Below are 14588 nucleotides of genomic sequence, written 5' to 3' on the forward strand. Positions count from 1 at the left end.
AACTCAAAAGATTAGATAGAAACCTTAGTGGGCAGTGAGTTGATGTTAATGAACGAGGAACAACTCAGAAAAGGAGGATGAGAATGGCGGCACAATTCGAAGAATGTCATCAATGTCACTGAATTGTACATGTAGAAACAGTTCGATTGGGGTATCTATTGCTGTGTAGAGTCTCAACAGCAACAAAATCAAATTTTAAAATCTGTAAAGGAAACAGAAGATTCCAGATTACAATGGGGAGACAGAACATGACCCCTACTTCCATGAAATACAACTAGAGAATGCTTTAGTTAAAAAAAGATAATTAAACAAAATATTGTTTTTAATTGAATAACATGGATGAATGGTGCCAACATGAACCAAGGTGGTTCACTGTATTCTGTTTCCTTTCAGAGCTTTTCACTCCTTCCTACCGAGATGAAGATCAGTCTTGGCCTTTGTTCCTACCATCTACAAACCTTCCATTAGAACAAGCAATAACAGGCAAACAGTGAACTCTATAGACTCCTTTTTAGGGAAGACACAGATCACCAAGAAATATTACTGAAATTGTAAGTGGCAGTTCATTAGTGGTGTTGAGAAAAAATTAATGAAGAAGAATAGAATAGAAAATATGAAAGTTCATTTCAAATGGTGCTTTGGGGTAATGCACTAGACTGCAAGGTCAATTTGAACAGCAAGGTCGATTGTTCCACCTCCATCAGCCACTCCTCAGAAACCCTACACCGGGTCATTATGAGTCAGACCCATCTCAACGGCACTTAATAACAACAACATATTGCTTCATGGAGCAAGGAAACAATATATATCTATTGTTATACCTATTCATACATGCATATTCAAATATTTGTATCTTCTGGGTCATGATGTATTTCTTTTCTTTTTACTTGTCCTGGTGTGGCATAAACACTGGGCTGCTAACATCAAGGTCAACCCTATACAGGGTTGCTATGAGTCAGAACTGACTCAACGGCACTTAACAACAACAACAACAAATATGTATGTAGCAAAACATTGGCCATTTCAACATTATTCCCATGTATAGTTCAGTGAAGAAGAATGTGGCATCAGGTTGGAGGAAGACTCATTAACAACCTACGATATGCAGATGATACAACCTTGCTTGCGGAAAGCAAAGAGGACTTAAAATACTTACTGATGAAGATCAAAGACCACAGCGTTCAGTATGAGTTGCATCTCAATGTAAAGAAAATAAAAATCTTCACCACTGTACCAATAAACAACATCCATACAAATGGAGAAAAGAGTGAAGTTGTCAAGGACAACTTTTTTCTTTTTTGCTGGGATCAACAATCAATACTCAGGGAAGCAGCAATCAAGAAATCAAAGGGTGTGTTGCATTAAGCAAATCTTCTGCACAAGACCTCTTTAAGTGTTGAAGAGCAAAGATGTCAGTTTGAGGACTAAAGTGCAACTGACCCACGCCATGGTATTTTCAATAACCTCATATGCATGTGCAAGTTAGACAGTGAATAAAGAAGATCGTAGAAGAATTGATGCATTTGAGTTATGGTATTGAAGGAGAATATTGAAAGTGCCATGGACTGCCAAAAGAACAAACAGATCTGTGTTGGAAGAAGTACAACTAAAGTGCTCCTTGAAAGCCAGGATTGCCAGACACATCGCTCATACTTCTGATCTATTACCACTGGAGAAGGATATCATATTTGGTAAAATGGAGGGTCAGAGAAAAGGAGGAAGACCACCCCCCCAATGAGATAGATTGGCACAGTGGCAGCAGCAATGGGTTCAGGGGTAGCAACGATTGTGAAGTTGGCCCAAGTGTTTCGTTCTGTTGTACATAGGGTCGCTATGAGTCCAGATCGACTTAATAGCACCTAACAACAACAACAAATAGTTCAGTGACATTAACTTATGTTCATCATGTTGTTCAACCAAACCCTTAATTATATATTCCCAGATTTTCGCATCTATGTATTTCTGAAGTTAAATATATATATATTTGGAAAAAGCCCACTGGTTTAAATACTTAGATAACCTCTCTTGTTTTTATCCAAAAGAGTTTGGTTTCTTAGTGTTGTTGGAGGTTCAGAAATCCCCATGACTACAGTACTGCACATCTGTGAAAAGGACGACCCATTTGGATGTTTGTTTTTTTCTAAAATGAATTAACTTACTTTCTCATTCCACATCCCAAAGGCAAACTGAACTCTACTTCTTCACAAAGCCTGCTGAAAGCTTTGAAATTCCCACTTCACCCTTCACTACTGGGCTTTCAAAGATCTTAGGAAAGATCTCTGTGTATCTGGTTGAATATTCATAAAACATCTCTAAAAAGATAACCAGGAAGCTAGCAACAGTGGTTGCCTTTGGGGAAGGGAAGTGGTTACCTTCAGAATTAAGGAGAGAGTCTTCTTAGTACAATACCCTTTGAGTTTGGAACCATGTAATGTATTATGTATTTTTAAATAAATAAAATAAAAACTGAGAAAATCTTAGGCTAAAATTCAGTCTACCTAGCAATCAGCTCCTCATCCCAAGAAATCAATGCCAATGAAAACCCTTCGCATATGTATGGATCAAACAAAGGGATAAAGTCGTGAGATGATGAATGTCCCTTCCATATCGTAGATACCTGGCTCATAGCCATTTCTCTTCACCAAAAACCTGGGAAGCTCAACTATCCAGCCTTATCCAGAAAGATTTTCAGTAGTCTACTTCTTCCTTTCAACCTCTTTTCTTGAGGTGCTGACAGCTAAGATAATGTTCCTATCATGATATTCCTTAATTACTGACTTACATGAAGATCCAACATCATATTTCCTTATGAAAAGACATCCTATTAAAAGAGCAGATAATCCACATGGATGATTTAAGAAGAACAAATCCATGAGACAATTTGAGACTGAAATCCAACAAACTACACATAGTTGACTATATAATTTGAGATGTTGGGCCCAAGAGCTGTCAACATCAAAACCTCCAGTAGGAAGGGACGCAAGTGAACTGGGCCCTTCTATGAATGACTCACATAGGACTAGTCTACACATTCTGGTGATCTATATATTTCATGACTTGAATTAAAGTAAAGGTGTAGAAAGAGATAAAGAGCTAGAAAATACTCTGAAATTGTCAGGAGTGTTTCTCTTGTCATGCTATAAAAACAGACACCAGGCTGTCTGGATTAGAATACTGAGTCCGCTTTATAGCATGCTTTTTCTGTGCCTCAGTTTCCCTGACTGAATAATACGGATAATGATAATACTTACCTCTAAGGGCTGTTGAAGAAGTTAAACAAGATAAAGTATGTTATTGTTGTTGTTGTTGTTGTTGTTGTTAGGTGCCAGAGACTTGCTTCCAACTCATAGCGACTCTACGCACAACACAACAAAACACTACCCACTTATGAATCATCCTCATAATTGTTATGGTTTAACCCATTGTTGCAGCCACTGTGTAAATCCATCTCATGTTAGGGGTCTTCCACTTTTTCATTGACCTTCTGTGAACTACAATTCATGGATGACCCTGGTGCATTCTTCCTCTGTTTTGCCTGGTTAACCCACACTCAAACTTCAGCTCCCAGCTTAAATTTTGGGAGCTAAAATAAACTTCTCTAGCTATCCCCCACCAACTAGGCAAGCAATCTCTGTAATTGGCTCCCATGAAGTTCTCCTTCATGACATTATATTTATATCACCAGGTGATTAGTGGTTGTCTCCTCCAAAAGAACAGGGGCTTTTTCTGCTTGTGTTCACCATTATATCACCAGCATCATGCAAGTGTCTTGACAGTGGGAGTTTAATAAATATTTGTTGGTTGGAGAGCTGGCTGTCTGGCTGGCTAGATGGGTTTTTGTTGTTGTCAAACACCACTGAGTCGGTTCTGACTCATAGCAACCCTGTATAGGGCTTTCAATAGATGGGTAGGTGGATGATATACATTTTCTCCATTCCTATTCTATCCTAGGAGTCCTGTTGTGGTGCTGTGGGTTAATGTGCCAGACTGCAAAGCCATTTGAACTGCAAGGTCAGTGGTTCATGCTCAATACCTGTTCCTCGGAAACCCTATACAGGGTTGCTATGAGTAGGAATCAACTTGATGGCACTTAACAACAATTCTATCATGGATAGATAGATAGATAGATAGATAGATAGATAGATAGATAGATAGATAGATAGATAGATAGGTAGGTAGGTAGGTAGGTAGATAGATAGATAGATAGATAGATAGATAGATAGATAGATAGATAGATAGATAGATGAATGAATTAATGGACAGATGGATAATTGGATGGATGGATGGATGAACTTGACTTCTAAACCTGGCCATGTAACTAATTAGCTACATAACCTTCATCTTTTTCAGATTCTGTTCTCTCAGCTGTTAAATGAAAAGGTTGGACTGGTTGACCTTTAAGATCCTTTCTGAATTTCAAGTGCTGAGTTCATAAAGTTTAACTGACAAGAGGATTTCTTTCACTGTAGGTACTGTGGAACCAAATCAAAAAGCATCATTTACTCTACTATCCTTTTGTAGACTGCCATTTTAGATAGAATTCTGACTTTATGCGGTCTCATGCAGTAGTTAGTAATCTAGAGCAATTGGTACACTACAACTGTTATCAAGCAGCTGGAACTGCCAAACAGCTAATACAAGTTAGAAAAATATATGCTGACAGTCTAGGCAGATGTTGAATGAAATGTTATTGAGAAAATTTTACAGATGTTCTTGGCCAAAAAAAGATAATAGAAACAAAATGACGATAATCAAAGTAAAGGCCTAATTTGGTCTGATGCACTCACTACTAAAAATAAACTTTGCATCTTTGAGTGATGTCTAATAAGGGACATTATTGTCATATTGAAAGAGTTTTCTTTTGAATTTACAAAGTAGCGTTGTTCTATACAAATTCAAGGAAATTTGTTTATGTCCTAAATATATTTTTATATTTGTGCATTTAAAAAGAAAATGCAATTCATCTTTTCACTTGACATACCAATGAAACACATGATTCCTACCTGTTCCCCCATTCAACATCTGGATCTGAACTGTAATCTGCCTACAAATAAGAAATGAGAATTTTGATCAGGCAGCTTTGCAATCTGTTCAAAGTAGTCTGGGAATACTTGATTGTATAACAAATCTCCAAGTAAATTAAATGATGTTAAGACAGTTTTATGACCATAAAATTATTTTATTATATTCTATATCCTGTTCAAAATAGATCATCTGTAGAAATGGGGAAAAATGTTTAACTGCTGTAGTTTTTCTATTTGCAGCCTTTTTATTTACCTCAAACCCTGCTTCAAATAAGTGTGTGTTTGTCTCAGTCCTCATGGAAGCCAATACCAACATGAAATTAAAAATGCAAGGATTTTATTAGGGAAAATACTTGGATGAGAAAAAGGGAAGAAGCTAGAGAGCCATTGAGTGACAGTTAAATATGACCCTGAATGAAAGACAGCAGAAACGAAGCTTGGGTAGACGTGTCCAGGGTTGCCATATAGTCTAAGGAACATTTGGCAAGGCCATCAGGATTCCTTGTGCCAAAGTCAACCATCAGAGGACTCTCAAGTCTCCTCTCAACAAACCCACCTTAGTACCCCTGCTATGCCCAGTCATGTCTGAGAGGAGCCCGTGGATGATATGACCTTGGTTCAAACATGGAGATGGATTTCAGAGCCCAGTAGCTGTGTCCGTCAGTCAACTATGCTCCTAGAAGCTGAAGGTCCACCAGGCACATCCTCAAACCCACCACAGCATGCTTTTTTTTATTGTTTAATGTTTTACTGTGAATTATGTGATAGTTTACATGGGAGAACATTAGCTTTACATTCATCCTAGCGTATTGTCATGGTTACAATCCACTCCATGCATTAGCAACCAACCAAAGGGTACACCCTGCAAGCCTAGCCCATGGTCGTCAGCACACAGCCCCTCTCCCTCTCTGGGTCTAGAGTTCCCAGCCGCTCCTTCCCTCCAAGTCATTGCTTCTCTGGATAGGGTCCCGCACTCTGCTCGTCTCCCTTGATGGTCCCAGGGACCTCCGCTCCTAGACTGCAAAGTCAATCACTCCCCTCCTTTTGCACAGCATGCTTTTGAAAGCCAACACAGGTTTATACAAAGAAATCATCTGTTCTTACTTTTAATAGATTTTAGCCACTATGCAAATGTAAAGGGTCAGTGGTAGAACATGGTGTGTCTTATCATGGATTTATTTTTTTTAAATCGGTCGCCATTAGTCAGTCACATAATGTTCACCCATTGAATAAAAGCTCCTTAACTGAGGTAGGATTTACATTCAGTTACTAAGTATGTACCCTGGACATAAGATAATTTATTTCTCTCTCATACAAAAGCTTATAGTTGTTAAGGATTAAATGGTATCTCCCCCAAAAATGTTGTCATTGTCGTCATTCTCCTTGTTAGGTGCTGTTGAGTCATAGAGACCCCGGGTCCAGTCCTGTGCCATGCATATAACTAGTGCTGTGTTGCAGCCACTTTGTCAATCCATCTTGTTGAGGGTCTTCTTTTTTACTGACCCTCTACTCTACCAAGGGGTCTTGGTGTGGCACTGCAGGTTAATGCGCTGGACTGCAAGGTTGGTTTGAACCTCAAGGTCGGTAAATCAAGCTCACCAGCTGCGCCTCGGAAACCCTATCCAGGGTCATTATGGGTCGAAACTGACTCAACAGCACTTAAGAAGAAGAACAACTCTACCAAGCTTGATGTCCTTTTCCAGAGACTAGTTCCTCATGATAACATGTGCAAAGTGTGGGATACAAAGTCTCACCATCCTCATTTCTAAGAAGCATTCTGGCAGTGCTTCCTCCAAGACACTTTAATGAGGTCTTTTGCCGATTTGCCCAAGGCAATCCATCATTTGATTTCTTGACTGCTGCTTCCATGAGCACTGATTGTGAATCTTGACTAAAAGCAGAAAATACCACAAAGATATCTACTTGTGTTTTACGGACTATGCGAAGGCATTCAACTGTGTGGATCATAACACATTATAGATAACATTTTGGAGAATGAGAATTCCAGAACACCTGTGCTCATGCAGAATTTGCACAATGACCTAGAGGCGGTCTTTCACTACAGCAAGGGGATACTGAATGGTCTAAAATTAGAAAAGGTGTGTGTCCAGATTGTATCCTGTCACCATACTTATTCAGTGAATACAGTGGTTCACTGTATTCTGTTTCCTTTCAGAGCTTTTCACTCCTTCCTATGGAGATGAAGATTAGTTTTGTCCTTGCCATCACATTCACTACACTCCTTTGAAAGTCAAGAGGACTTGAAGCACTTGCTGATGAAGAACAAAGAATGCAGCCTTCAGAATGGATTACAAACCAATGTAAAGAAAACAAAAATTCTCTCAACTGAACCAGTAAACAATATCATGATAAATGGAGACTAGACTGAAGTTGTCAACGGCTTTAATTTATTTGGCTCCACAATCAATGCTCATGGATACAACAATTAAAGCAATCATAAGACTTATTGCATGAAATAAATCTGCTGCAAAAAACCACTTTCAAGTGTTCAAGACCAAAGATGCTACTTTGAGAACTAAGGTGCGCCTGTCTCAAGCCATGGTATTTTCAATCTCCTCATTTGTGCATGTGAAAGCTGGACAACCCTAGAGAAGAGCTGATGCATTTGATTTATGGTGTTAGTGCAGAATACTGAAAGTACCATGAACTGCAAACAAAAGAACAAACAACTCGATCTTGGAAGAAATACAGTGAGAATGCTCCTTAGAATCAAGGACTTAGATTCATGTTTTTTGGACATGTTATCAGGAGGGACCACTCCCTAGAAAAGGAATCAATCTTGGTAAAGTAGAAGGTCAGCGAAAACGAGGAAGACACTGAATGAGATGGATTGGCACCGTGGTAGCAAGATTAGACTCGAATAACAATTATGAGGATGCCACAGAACCGGGCAGTGTTTCCTTCTATTGTGCAGAGGACCACTGTGAGTCGGAGCCAGTCCAACAGCACATAATAACAACAACATGAGTGTAGGATATATTTTAAATCAATCTCTTGTAAGATCGACAAGAGCAGATTAATCACAAATGGAGGGGGAAATGCATGATACCCGATCACCAAGAAACCTAGGAACCTAGGAATAAAAGCTGAAAACAGATAAGGACCTACTCCCAGGGCCAACACACAGAGTTGTCCTCCTAGATCTGGCTTCCTGAATTCTGACCCTTAGCCTTCTAAATTGTGAGAAAATAAGTTTCTGTTTGCTAAAGCTACCCACTTGCGGTGTTTCTGTTATAGCAGCAGTAGATCACTGTGTGTGATGGTAGTCAAACAATGCAGAGATGGTGTGACAGCTCCACGGTGTCATCCTGGACCCAGACAGCTTCTGTATTACTATTCCTTCATTCTCAAGGTCACCTCATGTTCCAAAATGAATGCTGGAGATCCAGATGTCCTGTCTGTGTTCCAAACCAGATGAAAGCACAGAGGGAATATGTTAGCTGTGTATCCCTTTGAAAATAGTCATGTTTCCTGAGAAGTCCCACCACAAAATTTCAGCATAGAACTCATTGGCTATTCCTTTCTGCAGAGAAGTCTGAGAAATGTATTCTTTTAACTGTGCATTTCATAGACGAAGGGAAGAATGAATAGTGAATAACAGTTGGTATACTTGGTCAGAGCCATTCTCCAGCTTGGTTCTGAAAAGATCTTACTTTAAAAAGACTAATTGTGTAGTGCTGTAGGATAAGCACTGGACTGCTAACCAAAAGGTTGGCATTTCAAACCCATCAGCTGATCCTCAGAAACAGAGTCACTATGAGTCAGAACCAAGTTGATAGAGTTAACAACAAAAATGGAGAAAGAGGAAGGTAGTAGAAGACACAGGGAGGGGTGCAAGACTTAAAGTGACTAGAGGTCAAAACTGTTAGCTGATGCTACATGGAATGGATTGCAATCATTGTAATGGTGCAAAGTGTATGATTTGTTGAATGTGGGACAGATTCACAATATAAAGCAAAAAAAAAAAAAAAAAGACTAATGGAGTACCGGTAGTATTGTTGTTGTTGTTGTTGTTGTGAAGTGCCATTGAGTTGGTTCTGACCCATAGCGACCCTGTATAGGGTTTCCGAGGAGCAGCTGGTGAGCTTGAACCACCGACTTTGCAGTTCAAATGGCTTTGCAGTCTGGTGCATTAACCCACAGCGCCACACCAGGACTCTACTCGTAGTGTAGTGGGTTATATACTGGGCTGTTAACCGTAAAGTCAGCAGTTCGATTCTACCAGCCACTCCACTGGAGAAAGATTACAATAAAAATAAAAACCAACCTATAGAGCAGTTCTACCCTGAACACACGGAGCCAACATGAGTTGGATTGAACTCGCAGGGTAACAGGCTTGGTTGGTTTAACCTACCCCTTAGCCTTTGAGATTGGTCCAGGAAGAGAAACTAAAGTAAGCTGTGAAGACCATGGTCAACAGTTCTCCAGAGAATTTGGAGTTGAGATCAAAATCATAAATCAGTCTCCACTGACCATTTGAACAATTTATAAGGGATTGGGGACAGCCATCTTCTGTCATGTTTATGAGAAAGCCAACAGATCCGGAGAAGGAACAAGAGACGATGCCGCCCTTATTTGGCAGAAACCAAAATGTAGTCCTGGTGTGGCGCTGCAGGATAATGTGCTGGACCAAAAGGTCAGTTTGAACCACAAGGCCAATGGTTCAAACCCAGAGCTGCTCCTCAGAAACCCTATCCAGGGCCACTGTGGATCAGAATTGATTCAACAGCACTTAACAACAACAACAACAAAGTAGAGGGTCCGTGAAAAAAAGGAAGATCCCTAACAAGATGGCTTGTAACAGTGACTGCAGCAACGGGCTCAAACAGAACAGTTCTGAGGGATGGCTCAGAATCGGACAATGTTTTGTTCTGCTGTGCATAGGGTCGCTATGAGTCAGAATCAACTCAACGACACCTCACAACAACTACATGTGGATCAAGACTTTTTGCAGATATATTACCAAATGTTACATCCAAGCAGATGAAATGAAAGGACCATAAATAGCTGGTGTATCTCGTGTCAGATGTTTTCCAAACTACCTTTGTTATTATGACGTAACCAATACAATCCCAAACCTTCTCCTCTGTGGTTTAGGACCACTGGAACCAGCATGAAATGTGGTTCTTTTTTTCATTCATCCCCATCCTCACCTCCATCCCCAATGCATATTTCTTTGAATGAGTATTGGGTACTTCTCACCAATGAAGCCATCCTGCCTGCCATATGTAATCACAAGTATTAAGGGATCAAAGGACCCTGGTGGCACAATGGTTAAGCACTCAGCTGCTAAATGAAAACCCACCAGGTGCTCCAAGGGAGAAAAGACCTAATGAAGTGCTCCAGTAATGATTAGCGTCTAGGAAGCCTTGTGGGGCAATTCTATTCTGACTTATGGGATCTCTATTTGTCAAAATTGACTCAGTGGCACACAACAACAATAAAAGCACAAAGGTAATGTTATGGATTAAGTTGTGTCCCCCAAATATATGTGTTGGAATCCTAACTCTTATACCTGTGGATATAATCCCATTGGGAAAAGGGGGTTTCTTTGTTATCAGTGTAGGCTATGTCCTAAACCCAATCACTTCTGAGTTCTAAGAAGCAACACAAACACAAGTACAAGAAGCCCAAGCAGGGAATGACAGAAAACACATGAAGATTTCCAAGGAACGAGCGACAAAAGTTGAAAGAGACAAGGACCTTCCCTGAGTTCCAATAGAGAAAGGGCCTTCTCCTAGAGCTGGTGGCCTGAATTGATTCCAACTCCTAGCCTGTGACAAAATACATTTCTGTTCTTGAAATCCAGTGACATGTGGGATGTTGGCAACAGCAGGAAACGAAAACGGGTAGTGATAAGGGACTGCTGGGCTGTTGATTTGGCTTGTTGGAATCAATTTGAGAAATGGAGTTCAATTTCACTTTAACACCATTCCTAAGTCTGGAGACTACAGAGATGGTTAAGATATGAACCCTGCCCAGGAACTGATACTTTGGTATCATAAGTATTTAAGACACATCTAGCAGGAAGGAGCTAAGATTGCTCATTTGGAAGATGACTCAATGTTCTAGACACAGAAGGGTGGGAGATAAAGGTATGGATTTCTTCAAGAAGAAAACTCTTTCTAACTTTGGTTCACTTCTCAGACCAACCAGGTTTTTGCCTATTTCTCTCTGCTTTTCTGCACTCTCCATGACTGAGGAAGGGATCAAATGAAAGATAAACAAGAGGAAAACATCTACACAGAACTAGTGGGTGATGGTTTTCAAATCAAAAGGCTCAAAATGACAGCAGGTTATAAAGATCTGTAGAAACTATGATGTGGATATAATAAAAGAATGCTACTTTGTGTTGACATCCTGGTGTGGCACTGTGGGCTAAAGCACTGGACCACAAGGTTGGTTTGAACCACAAGGCAGGCAGTTCAAACTCACCAGCCACTCCTTGGAAACCCTATGAGTTGGAATCGACTCAATGGCGTTAAACAACAACAGCAAACTTTTCTTAGTCTTTTTCTTTTTACTCTGATACGTCTCATCTTGATGTTTAAAAACAAAAACAAAAATAAAACTGAATTCTGCGCCTTCTGGAACTTTGTCCCAGCAGGAGATGAGAAATCATATAAATTGCTGGAAACAAATGGTAACAGTCAGTCATTTCTTTTAAAATGGACCATTAGATCGGTATATTTGCATGTATCATTAAGATTTATTGCAAATTCACTAATGGAATGACAATGCTACAGATCTAGTCTGTCTAACACAATTAGCATGTAGACTTCTGTGGTAAAAAGATTACACATCTTCCTTAGAGGGAAAAAAATATATGTCTTCTGCTGTGAAAATACCAGTGAGGATGAAGGAGCCATCCGGAATGGCTGTTGTTCAACTTAACAGTTTTTCTTTGTAAGAATTTCATATTCGCTGGTTATTTGAAGCAAAGCATCATCCACAATGGCCTTTTTTTTTTTTTTTCCATGCAGAACACAGGATAATCAAAATCATTGTTTTTTATCGTTCGCTGAAAAAGGCAAATGCTTTATGGGTACAATTCTCAGTGAAAACCAATGTTATGCCTCAGCAAGAGGAGCCCTAGGAGAGCTCACGAAAGCCACCCTTCTTGGTGGCAGATGAGAACGGGGCCAGGCAGCATTTCATTCCATTGTGCCATGAATAAGGAAATGATGATGACAGCTAACAACAACAACCCCCACTCCTCCAAATGACACCCATTGCATTGTTGTCACAGCGCCCATGGCATCTGACTCTTTCTTGTTGTTAAATGCCATGGTTATTACTCATAGCGACGCTATGTAGGATTTTTGAGGAGCAACTGGTGGGTTTGAACTGCTGACCTTCCAGTTAGTAGTCCAGTGCTTATCCTACAGCACAACACCATGACTCCTTTGATTCCTTTGACTCTCTAAGCCCCGTCAAAAATAATTCACTGCCATCAAGTTAATAAGGACTCTTAGTGACTCTATAGGACAGTACAACTCCTCCCGAGGGTTTCCAAGGGAGCAGACAGCTTCAACTTTCTCCCCAGGACGGGCTGCTGGGTTCTAACTGCTGACTTTGTGGTTAGGAGCACAATGTGTAACCACTGTATCACCAGGGTTCCAAATGGAAATGAATTCCAATGTAATTCCTTGTCCAAAAGAATTTGGGAAATACCACCCCAGGCCTGTAATTGTTTTTGGGTTTCCCACCCCACCCCCCCCAAGGAGCTTTGGTAGCGTAGCAGTAACAAGTTGAGCTGCTAACCTCATAGTCAGCAGTTCAAAACTACCAGCAGTTCTGTGGGAGAAAAATGAGGCTTTCTGCTACGGTAGATATTTATAGCCTCAGAAACCCTATGCAGGGTCAGTATGAGTCAGAACTGAGACATTAGTTTATTACAGAAAAGAAAATAAAAGAGATATCTTACTGGTAAGGGAATTTACTTATGTTACAGCAGCTCTGTGCCCGAGAGTGTCACAGCAGCTTTGGTCCAGAGAGTGTTACAGCAAGTTCAAATCTGTCGTCAAAGAAACCGAGGCCACTCAGAGAGGTGAAGCAGTTTCAGATTTTATTAAGCCTGCTGACTCAGAAGAGCTAGCTTCTCCAGATTCTGAGCCCCGAATACAGGGCAGGGCAGGCTTATATGGGGTCAGAATAAGGGAGGGGTTAGGTTGTGGACCTGATTGAAGACAGGAGGGAAACCAGAGGATTGGTTCTGCTCAGTAACCTGATTAACATTCTAGCTTAATTCCCAGGAGGAGAAGGCAGTGAATGTTCTTACCTTTTCCTGTTCACTTACAAAGGACCAAAAATAAAACAGCTGTTTCCAGTAGTGGCCAGGTGGGCAGTGAAGCTTTTCCATGCCAGGGGTTTGGGTTAGCATCTTTATATTATGGATTATACAAGCTTCGCACACATAAGGGCTGTTAAGGATGGTATGCAATACTAGGGAAAGTAGGAAAATCACAAAGTGCCTGCCCTTTCTTAGACAATGAAGAGTTTTGATCTGCATAGTTGAAGGAGGCGTCTGCGCCTGTCTGTTCCTTCCTAGATGGCTAGATCAGGAGGAATGGATAGGGGACCTGATCTGAGGTGACCTTGGTGTGCTCAGTGGTCAGTTTGTGTCCCTACAGCTTTTAAGTTCTCTATCTAGGAGGGTGGGTGTATGATACTGTGTGACTTTTGAGGCTAGATAATATAAAAGACATAGTTATCTGTCATATAATTCAGATTCCATATTGGGAGTATACCAGGTTAATGAATAGGCCATGTATTGATCTTCCAGTCATGGGAGCGAATGCGCCTTCAGATGTTTCCAGCCTTCAAGTCTTTCCGTGGAAAACACCTTGAAGGAGACAAGCCATTTCATCTATTGTTGTTGTGTAGTGCCGTCAAGTGGGTTCTAACTCATAGTGATCCTGTATTGGGTTTCCGAGGAGTGATTGGTGAATTTGAACCACCAGTCTTGTGGTTCAAACCTTGCATTATTCCACAGAGCTACATCAGGACTCCTCTATGCCTTAGCTAAAAGCTTTTATTGTGAATTGAATGTTAGTTTACATGGGAGAATGTTGGTTTTGTACTCAACCAATCGTATTTTGTTTCATTGCAATGATTACAATCCCCTCTGTGCACCATCGGTTAACATTCCCTGTTTTTTTTTTTTTTTAAATGTACACAAAAACACACAGGAATATATAATTGTTTAAACAACCAAAGGGCACATTTTGCAAGCCAGTCTCCTGCCCGCCAGCACACAGCCTTTCTCTTTCCATGAGTCTATCTCTTCATCAGGCCTGTAATTTTATACTTATTTTTTAAGTAGTCCGCTGGGCTGCAAAGTCATTTTGAACTTCAAAGTGACCAGTTCAAGCTCACCAGCTGCTCCTAGGAAAAGCTGAAGAGGGTCGCTATGGGTCAGAACTGACTCAATGGCACACACACACACACAAAGCATTTTTAGAGTCCTGGTGTGGATCTGTAGGATAAGCACTGGACTGAAAGGTCAGTTTGAATCACAAGGTCAGTGGTTCAAACTCACCA

This window comes from Chrysochloris asiatica, unplaced genomic scaffold (genome assembly GCF_000296735.1).
Source record: "Chrysochloris asiatica unplaced genomic scaffold, ChrAsi1.0 scaffold00018, whole genome shotgun sequence".
NCBI lineage: Eukaryota > Metazoa > Chordata > Mammalia > Afrosoricida > Chrysochloridae > Chrysochloris > Chrysochloris asiatica.